The 19,763-nt window shown below is 42.8% G+C and overlaps 1 long non-coding RNA gene across 1 annotated transcript; it reads left to right on the top strand.

Moving 5' to 3' along the window:
* The first annotated feature begins 2,327 nt into the window (after positions 1-2,327).
* LOC147650669 (uncharacterized) lies at positions 2,328-11,163 on the top strand. Its single transcript, XR_015275587.1, has 5 exons — positions 2,328-2,572; positions 2,684-2,735; positions 2,852-2,986; positions 6,258-6,355; positions 6,709-11,163. It is a non-coding gene; the product is annotated as an uncharacterized LOC147650669 (long non-coding RNA).
* Positions 11,164-19,763: the final 8,600 nt, after the last annotated feature.

The following is a 19,763-nucleotide window of genomic DNA, read 5'->3' as shown; positions in this document are numbered from 1 at the left end:
AGAGTGTGACCTAGATCAGTTTGTGGAATAAAAGAACAAATTACATGGAAGACCATGCCTGTTGCCTCAAGGAAGCATGAAGAAATTTAGGGTGGAGAAGGAAGGAAAGAAAGCATGTGAGTCCAAACATACACTGCTGTTGTTTAAAATGAGCCACTTCCAGGCACCTCTGAGAAAATAAAGCCAGGTGAACTGTGATCTCAGCTCCTGGCAGCAGCTCAGTACCACTTGCACAGAGCATTTCAGCAGGAACTCAAAGTGTGATCTCCAAAGAGGCTGGAGTCTCTTTCCCAAGGACCTTTTCTCACATGAAGTGTTCTGATTTTTCAAGCAATACACCTATTTTTTGTACCTTTATCTCCCTTCCATCCAACAAGTATTTTGGGGACTTTAAGACTCATCCTTTAGAGCTGGGGCTTCACTTTGCATTCGAGCTGCTCGTCAGTACTAACCACACTGTCTCCTTAGTGCCTTGCTCTAGGCTGGAGAAAACTGTATGGCTGGCACAAGTAAAAACAGTCTGGGGTATCACAAGAGGAGAAAAAGGCTGGCTTCCCCTGGCAGGACAGCTGTGAGCAGATCACACAGTGATCTGTCACGGTGTGACAAACTCAAGCGCACGCTGGCATCTTTAACCAGGACAATGCAAACACTGCCAACACGAGTTATGTTGGGAATGAGTGATGCAACTTTTTGCTGCTACTTTTCTTTCACACCTTCAAGCCTTTTGTCCAAGCTGCACCACAAAAAAAAAAAAAAAGAAAAAGTGAGAAACATATCATTCTCTGGAGGGGTGAGGAAATACTGCTATTCTGAGCAGGAAAGAACAAAGTCAGTCCCTGAGCCAATATGTAGATCACTGAAGAGTTTACATATTGTCATCAAGAATAGATGCCAGAATTTGATGTCTTTGATGGCCCATCAACAGTATAATCAGCAACATAAAGCCATCTCAGAATGGAAATTATTTGTCACACTCTGAAAGACTGACACTTGACATCTGGTTTGACAGGTTACAAGGCACCCTGGTAAATGAAGACATTCAGTTCATTCATCTGTCCATAAATAACACTTTTTTCATCCTGGAGGTTCTAGGATTCCAAAAGGTGAGTTTGGACAGTCACCCTCCAAGGCCACCTGGCGTGCTGCACTCCTCCCTTCACAACAGGAAAGAGAATTTCTAATTGCCTCTCAACTCACACCTCTGAGAAGACCCTGAAGCCAAAGGATCAACACGCCCAGGAAATACAAGGGCAGACAGAAAATTGACTGAAATGTCCCACGATTAACCTATCAAACACAATGGTCATGTGTTACAATGTTGGGACATAAATCAGATTTAATTAACACCCTACTCACTGCATGATGGTCCTAAATACTGATGCCTGCAGAAGAAAATGTCCTTTTAGTGGCAGTCCTGGTGCAACTCTATTTCTCAGGGATGTGGGGACTGAGACATAGTTTAGTATCTGGTACTACTCTGAAATACAGAACTGTGAAGCACTTCACAACAGTTATAAGAGATAAGGTACCCTGCTTAGAAACTGTAACAGAGCAGTAGGATCTTGCCAGCAAGCACCAGAGCACCCTAATTGAATTATCTTTTAAAGAATGAGGCACTTGTGGCAGTCTCCTGGTGTTGTGTGCAGAGAGTTTCACAGCACTGCAATGTGCAAAAAAGGCTCCATCCTCAAGGTCACTACTGATTTTATGCCCAGTGATGTTCAGGAGAGTTTTGATGGACAAAGACTGCAGAGTTTTTTTCCTCAAATCACTTGCCCTCATAAGAACTTGCACAAATGGCTGCATGGGATGAGAGCAGAGGTCTGTCTAATCCTCTATCCCCTTCCTCATCATGGTCAAAATCAAAGATATGCTGGATTCCACCTGATAGTCTTCCTGGAACACAGTCAAACTCAACTACATTTGCTTTGCATTTGTGCATCAACAGACTGAAATTCTGGAAAAATAACAGGGGACATGTATTAAAAGCTGGGGTCTTTCCAGTAATAACTCCTATAAACCAGTCACACCCATTGAAATCAACCAGGCATGCCATTTATTTGGTGTTTTGATAAATTATAGCCCTGGGGGGGCACTGAGGGCCAGATTTTAAAAGCTGTTCAGCTGTTTAACTCTCATTGATTTCAGTGTAATTGATTTCAGTGGGAGTTAGAGGCCTGCATTGCTTCACACTTTGGGCCAGGCCCTCCTATGGTAGCTGTACCAATTAGGCAGGAGAGCCATTTATCAGGAGCCCCATTAAACAGAATCAGAGGTGCCCAATTACATCTAAATTACCAGTTCAGCCCCCATGGTGTTGGAAGGGGAGGGGTGGCTGCTGCTGTAGCCCAGGCACCATCCCTGACAGGGGAACGTGTCTCCCATTGTATCCCACTGAGAGCAACGCTCCTCCAGGGAAAACACCCAGCTTCTTCCATTAACCCACCAGGGAATTTTACCCTCCCACAGGGTCCCTCTGTCACTGCAACAGCCTAATGCTGTAATGGATACCAGGAAGAAAAGCAGGCTGAGTCCAAACCTAAATGAGTGGGGCTTACATAATTAGAGGGTGAGAGAAAGAGAAACTAGAATCAGAGACACGGCCTTTTCAAGGTTTCCAAGGCAGCAAGTGACTGCTTCTCACGCAGCATGCACCACAATTGTGTTTTCAATTCTACAGCGTCAGTTTCCCCTATGGGGAAGAGGAAAAGAAATCCCCACTCTTTTGAAATGTGAGTGCTTTTGAAATAATAGAGAGAAGGTCTGGGACATTATGCTCCACATGAGTAGTTGTGGTGATATCTTCATTTATCTGATATCGTCTTCTGACATTTCGTTCCATTTGCAGGCGAGTCATTTGTAATGTTACGTACAAAGGATTCTGGGGCTGTGATCTTTAGCTTTTGCCCTGAATTTAATACTGAAGATCACTCAACCATGATGAAACCAGCTGGATGAAATTCCTCTCCTGCAAGACATGAAGGCCAGTGACGGTTTGAAGGATGTGGGGCTGCGTTGTCATTTATTGCTTCATATCCCATATGCTTGTCTGATTGGTGAAGGGAAAGGTCTGTTTATTAATACAATAGTTCATGGGAATTGCAAGCAGCTGAATGAAAAGAAAAAAAAAAAAAGAAAAAGGGAAAAAAACCCAGCCAGGAAGGCAATTCAATGACTGAGCAGGACAGCCCTAAGGGAATTCCCAGGAGGCTGCTGAAAACCACATGAGAATGGCAAGTTTGGGCAGCTAAGCCTTTCCTAGCACCATGTTTTGGGAAATAATCTTGGGGGGAAGGGTTCCAGCAGAAGGAAAAATATCCTTTTGGTAAAAACACTGAAAATGCCTGTCAGAACACCAACAGGTAAAGCAGGGGAAGAAGCTGACTCTAGGAAGCACAGAAATATTTCCCTGGACAGATGGATCGCTCTATATAGGTCAAAATTTTGTTTTCTGCCAGCCTTCTTTCTCACTCCTAGGATAACACCAGCTGCACCACATTGTATTGCTGGTTCCTCATTCCTGAAAGCAGTTTTTTCCAGGTGCCAAACCAATCAGAACAATGTAGGTAGCTCAGGTGATGACAGGAACCCAGAGACAATCTATTGGGAAGAGTAAAATCCATAGACAGCATTCCTAGAATCGACACCATCAGGAGAGAGACATCCTGGCCTGTACCACCAGGTCTCCCAGGATATCCCTCCCAGCTCAAACAAACTGTGCTTCCAGGAGTGCCTGGAAAAGGCAAATATTGACTAAAACTGCTTTCTTTTTATATCAGCTATTAATGAAAGCTCCCTGATACCCACAGCCTTGCTCCAACATGAATGAGCCAGTTAACACACTGATGGTGTGTCAGTGCCTCAATGTATTCCCAGTTCAAGATTTAATGCTTACTACTGTTAAGGGAAAAAATATGAATAACTCATTTAGCTAGATTTAATTTCCTTACTCTCTGCAAAGTCTACAAATTAATTCCTCAGTGGATTTTTGTTCCAGTATTTAACCTGATCTTTTCAGACACAACAGTGATCATTTCTCACTTCCTGCCTTATTCTGCAATAGCTCCACAATACCCTGCCCTGGGTAGAGCTCTCACATAGCTATGCCAGAGAGAACAGAAAATAATGTCATATATTTGGGTGGAATTTCCAATCCTACAGTGCTTGTTTTTTAATCAGAAAAAAAACAAACCCTTGCTCTTCATGGGACCAAGATCAAGCACCACCATGGGGTTTCCCTCAGTGGGTTTGCAATCCAAACACTCATCTAATTTCAGCAAAGGTTGGGGGAAATAAATTAATTTTGCTTTCCTCCACCATATTATCCCAATCTATTTCTTCTCTGGTCTTTACCCAGCAAAATTTTTCATTCACTGTTGAGTCCAGCTGACCCTTTTTAGAACGTGCTGGTCTTCACAGGTGTGGGAAGGAGGGCATGGAGACTAATGAGAGTCGTAATAACTCCCAGCCTGTTACTTGTAGAATCTGGCACTTGGGAAAAGCTTCAATGCTATTTTTTCTTGTGATGATGAAAAAAGAAAATAAAAGAAAGAAAAAGAAAGAAAAAAAGTGGTGCTGCTTGGCCAAAGGTTTAATGACTGAGGAAATCATCCGTAGCTCAGGGTGAATGCTGGCTTTCTGCTTCCCGATGAGCTCATGCTCTCACACATTAGGCTATAAAATTGTTATGTGGAGTATTGGGGCCACTGGTTTCTCACTGTGAATGACACAGAAGGGCACCTCCTTGCCATGGTAACAAGCCAGAGACACAGCCAAAAGACACAGAGGATGCACAGAAGTAAAAGTATGGCAGAAACAGTAAAGGTGGATGGGCTGTTCATCAGGACATGTTTTTAGAAAACCAGGAAGAGGGAATGGGAAAAAAGACAAAGTCATTGATATTTCCTGCTCACTGCAGAGAATGTGTCAGGACCTGGTGCTTCCATAGAGGCTGGAGTGGATGCAAAGTGAGGCTGGGATTGCTGAGTGCTGCCCCTGGGGTTATCTTGAGGTCTTCTTTCTTCAGATCTTTTTTAAATCTATTTTCTTTTACACTTGTAAAACCTCCCATCTATTACTCTTACTTATGGAATTTCTCAAGTAATTTTTTGCTACCCCATCCTCCTTAAGACAAGAGTCTCTTGAGCCATAAATGCCCTGCTTAGCCCCTTTTGAGATCAAACTCCTGTTGCAGTTAATGAGTACTTGGCCCAAATCAGGAGTGGTGCCAGGATCTCTGGCTCAGGAGATCCCTGAGCAAGATTTCAGCCCAGGTTACCACTTTCATTTTTAAGTAAAACATATCTCCAGTGCCTCCAACAGAGAAGTGTGTGCACTAGCCAAGAGTTTTAATATTTCCCAGAGGCCTTTTGCAGTTGGTCCAGGTTGGCTAACAAGCCTAGAGCTTGTGCACAAGCTTTTAAACATCTGCTCTAAGAGCAACATTTTAGCCCTTTGAGTTTGGCCTTACACATGCTATTTTTGGCTTGTGCTAGTGACTGACATGTTGTCCTGCTGACTGTGTTATTTCACATCCTGGAAACGCTGCAGGCTGTGAGCTACAGGACTCTTGGTTTGGGAAAAAACACAGGTTTCTTCTGTAAATCTCCACAGTCTGAGTGTGTCCCAGCAAGAGTCACCCAGCAATAACAAGAAGGGAAAGAAATTAAATGCATGCTGGAAAGCATCAATACATAATAAACAAAACAGTGGCATAACAGAATTTGATCAGCTGGAATCTCAAACATTGGTGTAGAAGTGGAGTACTTATAGATAGGGGCTGCTCCAGCCCTGTTTAAAAACACTGGCAGAAGTTGGAGGGAAAACTCAGATTACTGTGCAGGGTGGAAATGGCCAACCTCCTGTAACATTTTCAAGTCTCTGGAAATCTTGGGGATTTCAAGCAGCTTGGGGCAAAGTATACTGCACACACATGGTGCCTGCCATGTGTTCAGCCCTCTCCACTCAGCAGGCCAACTGCCAGGATTTGTGTAGCATGTGTGAGGATGTGTTTGGATAAAGCAGTACTGGAAAGGGGATTTATGCAAACTTCACTGACGTCACCTGAAAAATTTCCACACACATCTCTAACACGGTTAGTTGCTTTATAACTCGAGCCCAAATGATGCCAATATAGAATTTTTAACCTTTGTGAATGTCCCTATGTTTCCAGACAGGGGAGGGTGTTTTTCTGTACTTCACCAGCTCAAAATTCATGCATCAACAAGTTCAAACATCTATTGCATCTCTTTCAGGTTCCCATTCAGGTGACTCCAACCTGGAGAACACAAAACCTGTAGTGCCACAATTGTGCCACATTGTCACTAAATGGTTCCCATTTCCTCTGACACAGGTAAAGTGCTCAGAATATTGGAGGGACAGCTGAGTTTGACACAGGTTTCATAGATTCAGTGGATAACAATCCTTCCTCTGGCAATGCAAATAGTCTTGGCAGTGCCCAAAATGTCTCTGTGAGTGCTGAGGAGGTACCAGCTGCTGACATGGTGGGAGATTGAATTCAGCTTGGGGAAGGGGGAGGATCATTTCTGGTTGTAGCTGCAAAACAAGGGGAGAAAGGAGAAAGGCAGGAACATCAGTTATGTGGCTTTTCCCTAAGTTGACCCCTGTGGATACATTTATTCCGATTTCTTTGGATTTAGCACTTATTTATTTATTTTATTATGATTTTCTGTTTGTTTCTTGTAGAGCTTCTGAAGGTTCTTGAGATCATGCTGTCTGCATATCCTTATACCTACATATCTGCCCCAAACCTGACTCCAAACTATCTCCAGGCTTGATGGGGCTCTGAGCAGCCTGGTCTGGTGGAAGGTCCCTGCCCATGGCATGGGGGTTACAGGCAGATGGTCTTTTGGGTCCCTTCCAATGAGCATTCAAAGATTCTGTCAAACCTTTGGGTCAGATTCTGCCAGATGTCAGCTAAATCCCAGTTTCAGCTGAAGAGAAGGAACAACCTTGATTTTAATGTTTGTTAGAGCACAGGGAGTGTGCTCAGAAAAGAGACAGCAATAGACTGGAGCAGAGTTCAAGTCTCTCAAAATACAGCCAAATCCAAGTGCTCAGCACACTGTTGTAGAAAGCCAAGCTCCACTTTACAGTGTTTGACTTTATTTAAAAATGCAAATGGCTGCAGCCCCCCATCCATCTGATCTGCCAGAGAAGAGGAGTTTGAGGAGGTACAGCAGAGCACACAAGAGTGCTTTCAGTACATCTTGTTATGCTGCAGCAGAAAACTCCAAAATGAAGCCTGAAGACTTCATGTATCAATGAACACTAATTTTGCCTTTCACTGAAGGTACAGAAGAAGCTATAAACACTTCTATAAACCCTGTAGAGAGTCCCTGCACAGTTGTTTGCAGACACTGTCTCCCCAGATGATTAACAAACAGCAGTAATGGGTCTGTATTTGAGCACAACGCTGCTGGAGTTAACATGCAGATCCTTCCTTGTTTGGGAAAGGCATTTTCTAGATGTTTGAAACTGGGCTGGTTAATCATCAAAACTGGAGTCATTCAGGCAAGAGGTACTTCAGAGATGAGACAGCAGAAAAAAAAAAAAAAAGGCTGCTCTGTTTGCTAAAGGTGACAGATTTGACATTTTGTTTCTTCTGGAAGACAGGTGCTTCATTTGTGTTGACATCAGGGAGTATGGTCATATAAGGTTGTGTAGACTATTTTATTGATACTGAATACAGGCAAAAAATTGTGGGTTTTTTTATTGTATTTTTTAACAACCACATTTTGCAAGACATTGTCTATGGCCAGAAAGAAACACTGCATAAGCAACTCTTAACAATTAACCAGAATTCTTGCACCAACAGTGTGACAGGGCACAAAATCTTCTCCTCTTGTTATATCCAGTTTGGATTTTCCACACTTGGTTTGGATTTCTGCCAGCAAGAGCACTGGGCCAACACCATTTTCTTTCAACCTTTCCTACTAAAATCGCAAGACACAAATTTCTGTCAAAGAGCATTTGCTGGCCTGGAGAGGTGATGTATGTTGGTGTTTGTGAAACGCTGTGAAGATGCAGAACGCTTCAGGCGTGCTGCCTGCTCTGAAGGAGGACCAGAACAGGTGGGGATGGACACTCAGAGCTCAGGGAGGAGGAAAGGTCTGTTTGTTTGCACAGGAGGCAGTGCTGAGGTGTGGTGAGTTGAAGGGAAGAGCTCAAGGGCAGCGTGCTGAGGCATTTGGGAGAGCAGAGCTGCTGTCAGCCCCCACTCCAGATTTGAATGCATTTGTTACCGTGACGAGGCTAACACTTTCTCTTTTGTGCTAACTTTGGTTCATTGCAGTGCACATCCTCCCCCTCTCCTTCTTGAGCATCTGCTGAGGTCACATCTCCCCCCCTGCTCCCCTCGCCTCCGCATTTTGGGGATGAACACTCGCTGTTGCTTACAGCGCCCAGCACGTGCCCAGCCTCTCCCCCAGGACTGGGACACATGGCATTGCTGTGACAGAGTGGCACTTACACCAGGGACCAGGACACTCTCAATCCCAGCACAAAAAGAGAGCTGAAGGAGCATCCACACTGTGCCCAGGCAACAAGGCCAGCTCAGGACACCACAGTCCTTCCCTGGGCTGGGGAGGGAGGGACTGGCTGTGTGCTCAGGGTCTGCAGCATATCCACATGGCTTTGCTGCCACTGGACCCTACTCAGCACCACCCCAGGGGGAGGAGGACATTGGATCAAGAACTGCACACGGTTGCTGGGCTACATCCTATTTTGTCCTCCAAATTCAGGACGAAGGGACAGAAATTAAGTGAAAGCCGGAAGATGCTGCACATCCAATGGAACAACTGTTAGTATTTTTTCTCTGCTACAAGTTCTGGTCTGCTGGACACTGGGCCACCAGCCTTTCCCTGCTGCTTCATATTTCAGATGGCTTATGTAAGCCAATCAAATTCCTTCCAGTACCTGCTTTGGCACCCTTGCAGCAGGTTTTTACTCTGTTGGTGTAGGCACCTCAGCCTCAGTTCAGTGACAACAGAGGAATTGCTGTCCTGCACATCATTGCTTGGCTTGTACTTGTCATGGTCTGTATGTACCACCTCCAGACAGGGATGGGAAGCTGGCATGCTGGTGAATCCTGCCCTGAGAGCAAAGAGAGCAGGAAGAATGTCTGCAACAGAAAATGCTCACCAGACGAAATCTAAATTAAATCCTTCTTTGGCCTTCCTAAGACCTAAATAGCCCTTGCTGAAGCTTTTATTTTTCAGCTTAACTCTTGAAGTATCTTACACATTCTGTACCCAGGGAATATCTGCTAATAAGGTCTGAGCATACTCTTGCAATTTCTTTCAAAGCTAACTAACACTAACCTATCCCTTCAGGACTCCACCTTAATTACTATAACTTTACTCCTACTCCTGGTTTATATATTGCTGCTCTGTGTTCCAGATTGATGCATTCTTTTCAGATGGAGCAAGTTCTGGGATTTGGGGGAGTGTAGATCATCTGTCAGACAGGAAGAAAGGAGGAGGAGCAAGAAATGGTCAAACAAGTTAGAAAATTTCTCCATTCTACTAGCCCCAAAATTTCCAAAACCAGGGAATAGAAATGAAGACAAAACAAAATTGGCACCTCAGAATTTAGGGGCTGCAGAGAAGGATCCAGCTGATTTGTTTTATGCAAGAAAATTTCCCTAAAATATACCAATTCAGATGAAGTGAAACAATGCACGTGAATTTACTTAGGTTAACAATACAGAGTGAAAAAAGTGAGTGCAGCAGTTTTTATGTATTAACTTTCACGTACACATTTTTAAAACAACATATTTCAGTGCAGGCATGCCAGTTGCAGGGGTGTATTTTCAAGCTGAAAAGACTGGACCCTTCATGCTGAGACAGGAATTTTTACTGACAAATTGACCTAGGAGTGATATTTTAACAGAGAGAAAAGTTTATAATGGAAAATAATCCAAAGCTGAAGAAAACCATTTTTTTTGAAATATCCATTTTTACTTCCTCTAAACTGATTTTCTCCAACACTCTTATTTTCTATTTCTGCCATTAAATCCCAAAGTCAGGGTTTTACTGTGCTTCAGCCCTTCAGGCTGTGCTGTTCTGACTCCTCAGCACTCCAAGGGCCCTGCAGGAATTAAGTGCCTTTCACAATAGGACATTTCTCACAATAGGAAATTTCTAGGGTGAAGGTTTAATTTGGTTTTGGACTGTGTGACTAAGTGGATGAAAAAGCAAACAAGAACTTCCTCATGCCTCACCATCAGTTCTGCTAATGGGAGCTCTAAGAGTAAACGAGGTGATTTGCTGGGTTATGGGTGGGAAATGAACTGAAGCAATCCTCCACCCACCACATGTGCAGCCCAAAGCAATTTAGCCACCTAGGAAATAAGGAAAACTGGGATGTGCTGCTGGTCCAGGGCAGCCATGTGCTGTTATCCTCTCCAGGTAGGAAGGCAGTGCCATGAAAGCTCAGATCAGTGGAACTCCATGGCACCACACTTGTGTTAGAAGAGCTTTGCAGTGAACACCAGAGTGTTTCTGGGGTTAGACAGGTGAGTTGGTCATGGCTTTCTGGTGCAGCATATTCTATTGATCATTTGTTGAACATACACAGAGCAACAGTGAGCTACTTCAGCAACTCAGTATCCCACAGAATTTCCCTTTCCCTTCTGGGGAGTCCTTCAGGAATCATTCTGTATGGACCTGTCCAGTAGTAGCCCCCCAAATTCTCCCCCTGGATCACAGCAAAAGATGCCCAGAGCCTGTGTTTTGCTGTCAGCTCTGCAGTCCCATGCACAGGAAAGGGGACACCAGTTCTTTCCTAAAAACAGGGAGGGATTGGGGAGTGTGTTGCTATCCCACTCAGCTTCCTCACAACACCCACCTGAAGCAGGTAAACACCTTTTTTTTTTATATTGATGTGTTATCTGGTGGATGTGGCCATCCCAGAGGCACATCCAGGCTGGGCTGTCCTGCTGCACAGAACGCAGGGCAGAGCAGGGATGCAGGATGTGACTCCCAAATCTGTGTAACCACTTTGGTGCGTGCCATGCCCTGCCCACCTTGGGAACCAGCTTGGACAGCTTGGGGATCCCAACCAATGCACCCCTGTCTGGGGCACACATTCCCTTAGACAGTGAGCAGCAGGGACAGGAGCACTGTGTGAATATCCTGCTTTTAGTCTTCTTTGTCAGCAAAACTGTACTTCTGTCCTGGGAATACCCCAGCAATGCATAGCTTCTGCTGATGAGCTAGGATTAGAAGGACTTTACATAAGGCTGTTTGATTAAGTGGCTATTATCAACTGAAAACTTGGTGCTTCCCATTAAGTGCTCTCAAACCTGTGTCCTCATTTTACTTATTTTGTGCTTGCATTATGCTTCAAAAGAGGCAGCCTGCCCTTTTTGCCTCATCCAGGCCCTTTTAGCCAACACTAATAAGGTGTTCTGTCTTGTTCAGTGCTAGTTTAAGGAATGCAATGCCCTGATGGAGCCCTTCCTTAAAGGTGTTTCTCTAAAATCAGCACATCACCCTGTACTTTGCTGTGGAAATTGGCCCCAACCCTGTGAACTTTCTGCTCCTGACCAGATCCTTCAGCATCTCTCCCTGGAGGCAGCTCTCTCCTTCCAGCAGATCAAAGCCTGCATCACTGACAAAGGACTAAAACAATAAGGCTCTCACCTTTTGTCTTTGCTTCTATTGCTGTGCCAGTGCAATTTGATTTCCCCTTTTGCAGCATCTGTGCTCAGGCTGCAGTGATTTCCCATAATAGTCCAATATACTTTTCATGATCCATGTTCAATTTATATCCACACCCCTCTTTAATCCTTCTGTCTAGATCAGTTATTTCATACTTTTGTACATCAAATTGCTTTCACCATCTGTTGGCCCAGTTGCCCTACATAAGCCAAACCCTCTGAAGGTATAATTGCAATATTGTTCATTATTTGCTCATTCCCCTTCCTCCCAATATACATAATGACAGCAAAATGAAGAAATAATTTAAATCTAATTCAAATTCCTTTCAGGTTTTTTACACTGTGCTGATCAAAATAGTAGCTAGGGTCTTCAAAAGAAGAAGCCATCCATCTCAGAAGAGCCTTGATGCCCTTGGATAGCTATCTGTGAAAACAAGTGAATTTTTGTAGGACTGGAGCACCACGTAGCAGCATTTAACTAAGCTGACAGCAAATGCTATCAGCACATCAGCATGCTGTTAAATCATTGCACAGAAGAATTCCAATCTGGTTAAACAGGATCTGATTTTATACTGCCACTTCCATGAAAACATTATTTCTCTTTATTTTCATCTCTATTTCAGCCAGAGCTTGTTGTGCTGGGGCTGTGCAGTGTGCATCGTGCTTGGGCAGTTTTTCAGGCATTCACAGAGAAAACTTGTAAGCACCAAGCCTCTTCCCCAGGGATAACTATTCCTTGAGCTTTGATTTAACTTTTCCTACAGTCAGGAGGCCACCCACAGAGCTCCAGTTCTGCCTGACCTGCTTCATTTCTGCCTCAGCGTTAACAGCGAGGGCACAAAGGGGCATCATTCTCTGGCGAGATCCAAAGGTTAATTCAGACCTGGGTTTGCATTTACCTTTAGGACTTCCAGTGGGGAGGAAACGGCTGCAGAGCTGGGGGAAGCGCCCCTGCCCAGCATCAGAGACACACACTCAATGCAATGCATTCCACCAGCACCCAGCTCCTGCAGGAGTAACTTCAGTGGAGATAAATAAGACATGTAATTTCTTGTCAGGCTGTTGCATTTCCCACCGCTCGTTTTAACAATTACACTCTGTGACTTTTTTTATTAAACAACCGAAAAGAATAGATTTGTGTAACCCAGGAAGAAAAATTGCCTGGAGAAATGAAACATACCCAGACTTAATTTTCTCTCCTGCGCTTTTTGAGGTGTTTGAAATGAATGTGTTTTCAGTACAGCAGTCAGTAACAAGAGCTGTGGTTTAGGCACTTCTTTGCCACGCTCACCTCTTCACCAGCCAATTTCATTACAGACAAACCCAGGCGGAATAAAAGGGCCCATCCAAGCCATGCACAACTTTCTCCTCCTGAAACCAATGGAAACACTGCCACAGTTTACAACAGGGATTGCCAAAATCCCACCATTATTCATATGCAGCTTTCTCCAAGCCTCATTTTTAAAGCAATTAATAGGAGGAGTGATTGACCTTTAGCGAGCCATATCCCAGCAGGATTTGTAATCAATGCTTCTTCCGAGTGCTTCTTTGCACTGACATCTGTACCAATTAGCGGCTTCTTCTACAGAAAGGTTACACAAACACCATTTTATTTCTTATTATTAATTATTTTTCACACAGGGCCAAGTTTTAAACTGCTGCCTGGACCTAACGTCTTCAATATTGGATTTGCTTTTGTAAGAAGCAGGCTGCTTTTAAGACTGACCTAGAAAATAGATATTCAAGGAGCAGACATGCTAAAAGAGCTGAAGCACTTCATTTTGCTTTCAAGACCAGAAGGTTGCACATAAAACACACTCTAATACTCATGACTACAACTTCAATGCTTTTTTAGACAGTGATGATTCTGAACTCAAGACCAGCCTGTTGTAAACAGATAATAGGATCAATCTGAAACCTTCTTTCTTTGTTCAACTGGTGAACCTTTAAAACAAAAATAAAATGTAGAAGAATAAAACTGAACTTTGAAGACCAAACAGAGAAGATACTGAGACATCAACCTTTCCTCTAGAAACATTTCTGTTTGATTCCAATTCAACAAAATGTAACACGATATCATGGTCTCACCCTTATCAGGATTGGGAGGAGAATGGAAGAAAGGTAAAGCTCGTGGGTTGAGAAAAGAACAGTTTAATAAGTGAAAGAAAATAAAATATACTGATAATACTATCCACAATAATAACAATAATAATTGTAATGAATGTGTTAAGAATGGGGAAGATTGGGAAAGGAGAATGGTTGGGGAATAATGGCTTTTGTTCCACACGATGAGTGAGTCATTAAAATGCATCTCACTGTACCTGGAATACTTCTCTCGTGAGGGACAGAATACAGTCCCCTTGAAACAGCTACAAGAGCTTTGTTGGGTGTATTTTTTTTCAAGGTAGAACAAGCTGAATCTTCCCTAGTATTGTTATTTCTGTTGGAATTGGTGCCTGGCAGAACAGGTCCCTCCCTCATGGCTGGGGCAGGATGGGTCAAGGCTTCCACAGAGGAGACTGCTGCTTCAAAAATCAAGGACATTGATAAAGTTGAAGAAAGGAGTAAGTACTCAGTGTTGCCTCTACTACTGAGTTTCAGGGCAATTTTTAAGGCAACATCTAGGTTACAAACACGAAAATATGGCATTCCAGACTCGCCATCTGAACGTGGCTGACGGTGAATGCTCATTTTTATCATTTCTCACCAGGGTGAGTATTGATTTCATTTCTCACACTACACCAGTCACTTGACCAAGCTGCAATCCAATATTTAATGTGTCAGTCACACTGGCTTGTGAGGGCCTGTGGTCTGTAGTCTATCATATGGTGACCTTTCTGGTGACTGGCATAGCCTTAATCGTGTTAGAAAACGCTGATATAGAGGTATTCACATCATTATTTCTAGCACTGGCAAAAGGATTGTTGAAGAAGTAAGGTATGAGTAGAGTGGCATTTACTCTTCCCTGTGGACAAGTGGAGTGATTTGTTGTACAGTTTAATGCTGGGGTAGTTTTTAAGGACAAGGACAAAACGTTTGGCTGCATAGGCAGCTGAGAGGAGGTAAATGCTCTCTTTTAGGTGAAGGAGTGCTCAGAACAGAGGCATCAAGGCTGAAATTCCTCATCTTAACTGCTTGCACAGCTTTTCCCAGCAACATCATTCCCCTCCAAAAGCACTGAGCAGAGAGTTTGAACCTCAAAATGAGGGATAAGCCAGTGACACTGTGAAGTCCAGTAAAATCTTCAGTTCTGAAGATGCTCAGATACTCTGGGAGCACACAGACATTAAAAATGGCCAGGAGAGCCCAGCCCACAGGGTATTTGCAATATAAGCAGCTGACCTATGAGCTGGAAGGTCTTTGCTCCCATGAGAGGCCCTGATAGCAGAAATGTTTTTCATTGAGACCAGTCTCACCCCTCAATGTCCTCTCCCTTTAAGAAATAAATTAAATGGATCAATATTTTTCCATGTTAATTTTGACATTTTCTAGCCTTCCTAGTAATCTCTGAACTGTTTCCACTTTCCAAACCATCCTTCCCTTCTATAAACATTATCACCTGTCCAAAACATTTTGCAGTTATTATATGAGCTGTATCCTCGTCCTCCAGAAGAGTAAGAAGCTGTGATTGATGGTGAGATCCTCCCCACTGTGAAGGGTTAACCTGAATTTTAGGTGTTACTCAAGCTCCCAGGCTGACCCTCAGTGAAAATTAATAGCTTGTTTCTGTTTAATATTTCTTTCCAGTACATTTGTCAAATCGTTTCATCTGTGCTGAAATGGATCAGTGGTTTTCATCTTCAGTGTTTCCTCATTCCTCTTTGGGGTTTTACTAATTCTTTATTGTTTGTAGGTATTTTTAAAATCATAGAAGATTCTTTTGTTCATTGCTTTTATTTTTATTTCATAAGGATTTCATAAAGTTGGAGGTAAAGGACAGACATCACATTAACTTATCTATGTTATCTTGTTCCAACTAAAAAGTGGACCACATCTATGCCTTTTATAAGTTACATTACAGATATGGCAGTGTCATCATTTGCAGCTAAGCAAAATGTGCCAGTTGGGCACAGATTTTCTAAACACACGTATCAGTCTTATTTGTCATGCAAGTCATAAATTTAAACTGATGCATCTGTTACAACCATTGGTGCAGGAGATGGAAAAGATCCATGGGGAGGCTTTCAGCTTTCCATTTAGTGCTAAAGTGGAACAGAACTCTATCAGATGTATGATTATTGCCATTATTATTTAATATCCCCCTCTGCCTCCCCCGTGCATTAGCCACTTAACAGAAAGCACGAGTGCAGCCCTTCTCTCAGACTGCTTGCCATGCAAGTGACAGACTGGTGTCCAAGGGACAATAAAGCATATTTCAAAGAGGATGGCCAGGATCCTCCTGGAATGGCTGCATGGTTGCTCAGGAGAGGGGGGCCAGCTGGCTGGTGGACACACAGGGATTGGGGGGTTGGTGTTGCTGCTGAAGTGTAAATATGATGGTGCAGCCACGGGTTTTCAAGAATGGCACGATGGTGAATGAATTCAAGGAGTGATTGTGAGCACTTCATTAGCACCAAAGAGTGACAGAAAGAAAGAAGTATAAAGAAATAAACTGCAGATGCTGAATAACAGAGGTGATAAACTGACCCAAATGCTGCTGTAGATCTGGCCCTGAGGCCTGGGTTCAGATGCTCTGCAAGCTCTGGGCAGTGTCTAAGCTTTGCATGCCCTCAGGCTTGCATTAGCCATGCTTCCAAGCTCAAGAACTTTTTTCTTTCAACAGTGCTCCTGACAACTCCAGCTTGAAGTCTATTCTTGTGCTGTTTCTGCAGGGTGCACATGCTTGACTTGGGGAAAAAATCCTTTCCTCACTACACTTTGCAGGTCACAGAGTTAACAAGTTTCCAAGAAAACCTTATGTACATCAACCTTGGGCAAAGGCAGGGGACATCCTTTGTGCTTCCAGGTGACCCCTGGAGCCCAGTGATGGCCACATCCATCACCCAGATGAGCTTTCCTGGGGAAAGCATGCTTTGAATTTGTTCAGACCTTAATGAGTTATCTACGAACCATCAAATATTTCACATTCCATATGGATCATTGGGGTTTCCTAAATGACACCATCAGCTAGGGTGGCTGCAAGGATCGTAAATAACTCCTTCAGTTTAATGAGTTACATGAGGAAAGGCTGCTCTACCAGGTAATGAGTCACAGCTTCACTTTGTTGTAGATCAGCTGAGACACTTGATTTACTGTGAGGGTTACCTGTATTAAAACCAATCAGAGGCTATCCAGGAAATCCAAACAGACCCAACCTACCACAATTTAATCTCCCCACAAATAAAACCTACTCATAAATCAGAGCCAGCATGTAAATGTGTCCCTCTAATGCTTCTATTAGGAAACCTAAACCCACAAAAAGCTCATAGGATGTGAAAACTGTGGTAATGCTGGTGGTATCAGTCAAATTCATAGCACAGGAGATGTAAGATACATTCTGATGGCTAAATAATCAAGATAGAGAAAACAATTTGATAGATATGTTGAAGTCTCTGTTTTAATTTTGAAATGTAAAATGGACACTTTTACATTTTACACTTTTATTCACCTTCCCAGAAAAAACCAAAAAATTATAGATAAAGGTATTAAAATTGTCATGGTAATTTTTACTTACTGAAAGGAGGATTCTAATAGAAAATCCAATAATCAAAACATACTGCTTTTAATTTAAAAAAATGTCATAAAAAGCTGAGTTTCACAGAAATACATGTATCTATTATGGTTGAAGCATCTCTCTTAATCAGCTCTGGTAATGAGCTTTTTTCAAGCAGACAACAGCAATAGTTCATGGAGGGTGTGTTCAGCTTGACTGAGAAAAGGCATGTTGATACAATGGAATGACTGGAGTGACAACCACTCTCTTGAATAATCATTATCATATTGTCCTGTCCAGGTGCTAAAACAATGTCCACATAGAGGAGAGCTGAGACTGAACTTTTGCTCAGGAGAAAGCAGCACCTCCAGAACTTCAGTCCACAACAGACCAGGTGGGCACTGCTGCAATTTATGCAAGGCAACAAAGCTGAATATTTAAAAAGCCATATATTTTGTAAAGACCTTGATTCTCATCCTCTCAGCAGATGTACTGCTTCAGTTCTCTGTTCCAGAAAGGCATTTTTAATTTTGTATGAAAGGAAAGAATCAAGATCCTTCTTGTCAAAAGATTAATGATGGAGGTCCACATGGAGGAAGTTATGCAAGGAAGTTTTGTTGAGTACACTGGTTGTCTTAAGGTGCCATGCTCCATTTTGCTCCAATGTGATGTGCACATACTATTAATAATAAATTATTGCATTTGGGACAAAAAACCAAGGAAATAATTTATAACAAAATCTGCATTCAAGCCATCTCTCAGCTTTCAAGCACTGGTCATTAATCACTGAGAGACATTTATGATTGATTCACAGGAGAGTTTTATATTACCATAGAAAAATAAAAATAATAGTTGCCTTCTGAACAACTGTCCTTCATCCTAATTATGCAGCCAAATATTCTTCATAATTGACAAGATGTTTCTCTCAGAAAAGAGACTTTGAAAGTCAGAAAGGGAGCTAAGCTGTAGGTGCAAAGGTAGATCCTGAATGATAATTTCAAGTGCTTGTTGTTAGGCAGTGGGAAATAGCTCCCATCCTTGTGGTATCAACATGGGTTGTGGTGTCTTTATAGCAGCAGATCCCACTGAGCTCTAGGGAATATCCCTGAAAACAAGGTTTCAAGGGAATTTCTTTCTCTAGATTAGGTCCTGTCTGTAACTTTCCTGGGTAAGTGCATATGGTCTTCTCTAGGAAGATGAACAATTTCAGTGGCAAAGTGAATCCCATCTCTTGATGTCCAACCATAAGTACAAAAGGCTGGAACTAGTTTCTTGATCTAGAGGGGAAGGACATTTAAATGAGTAGTGAGAGATTATTTATTTTTCAATCCATTTGAACTAGCCATCCCATTCTCTGATGTGAGATAATAATTAGCATCCAAACCTCCACCACTGCACCCTCAGCATTAGCAGAATGCCATTCCTGGCATGTGGACAGCCCTTCACACCACAACATGTAGGAGACAGAAATGATGTCTTTTTCTCAATGAAAAATAACTGCTGAGGGCTCACCTGCAGGCCACTCTACCCAAACAGCAAACATTCATCTGAGAGCTTTCAGGATATTTCCTGTAACCCAATTATTTTCTTTCTGAAATAGCAGTGAAAAGTGGAGCAGGAATGTAACGCTGTTAAGAACCTGTCAGGCTTTGCCTCTCCTTGTTGCTTCATTTTCTCCATGCTTATTGAACACTCTAGAATTAGCATCAGGCAAGGCTGCGTTTGAGAAGCATCAAGATATCAAGCTCACAAATCTCCTTTAATGACACCTTCCTTTCCCACACCCTGACTGTTTTTTTTTTACAGGAGAGTTGTTCTGTTATATCAGTGGAAATATGGTCTCTGTTTGCTTCACAGTAAGTAAATTAATCAGACATTTTTTCCTTGAGGGCCTTGCTTATTTCAAGGTCAAGTAGAACAACACTTTGCTGCCTTACTGAGGCGCTGTTATTTGACATTTGGTTTTATTCTTTGACTGCCCATTGCACTGCCCTGTTTTCATGTTGGAGGTCAGCCCAAGAGCAAGTGAATTCCTTTTATCTTTTACTGATTTAGCTAAGCTCCAGTGAGGTCAACAGCTCCTCTCTCCCCTGCATTCCTCTGTCCTGTATTTTTATCATTACTTCACGGATATTACACTCCTTCATACCAAACACTGGAAGGATCCTTCATAAGGGGAAGTTCAGCCTCTAGGACCACGGGGATGAAAAGATGCAGCAAGATTCTGGTGCTCTTTGGATAAAGTTTGCCCACAGACCCTCAGGAATGCTCAGCAAAGTCTTCTGCAGTGATTTCAGTAAAGTCTCCCCTCACAGCTGAGTCTTTATATCAGATGACCATTGCCTTAAATATCAGTTTGTGTACCCAGGCATTACATACTACAAAAGGCTGTTATAGACATTTCAGTTTCACACAGACATGAAA

Source organism: Cyanistes caeruleus, chromosome 13, assembly GCF_971803275.1.
Source record: "Cyanistes caeruleus chromosome 13, bCyaCae1.hap1.1, whole genome shotgun sequence".
Classification (NCBI taxonomy): Eukaryota; Metazoa; Chordata; class Aves; order Passeriformes; family Paridae; genus Cyanistes; species Cyanistes caeruleus.
This window is presented reverse-complemented; position numbering and strand designations above follow the sequence as displayed.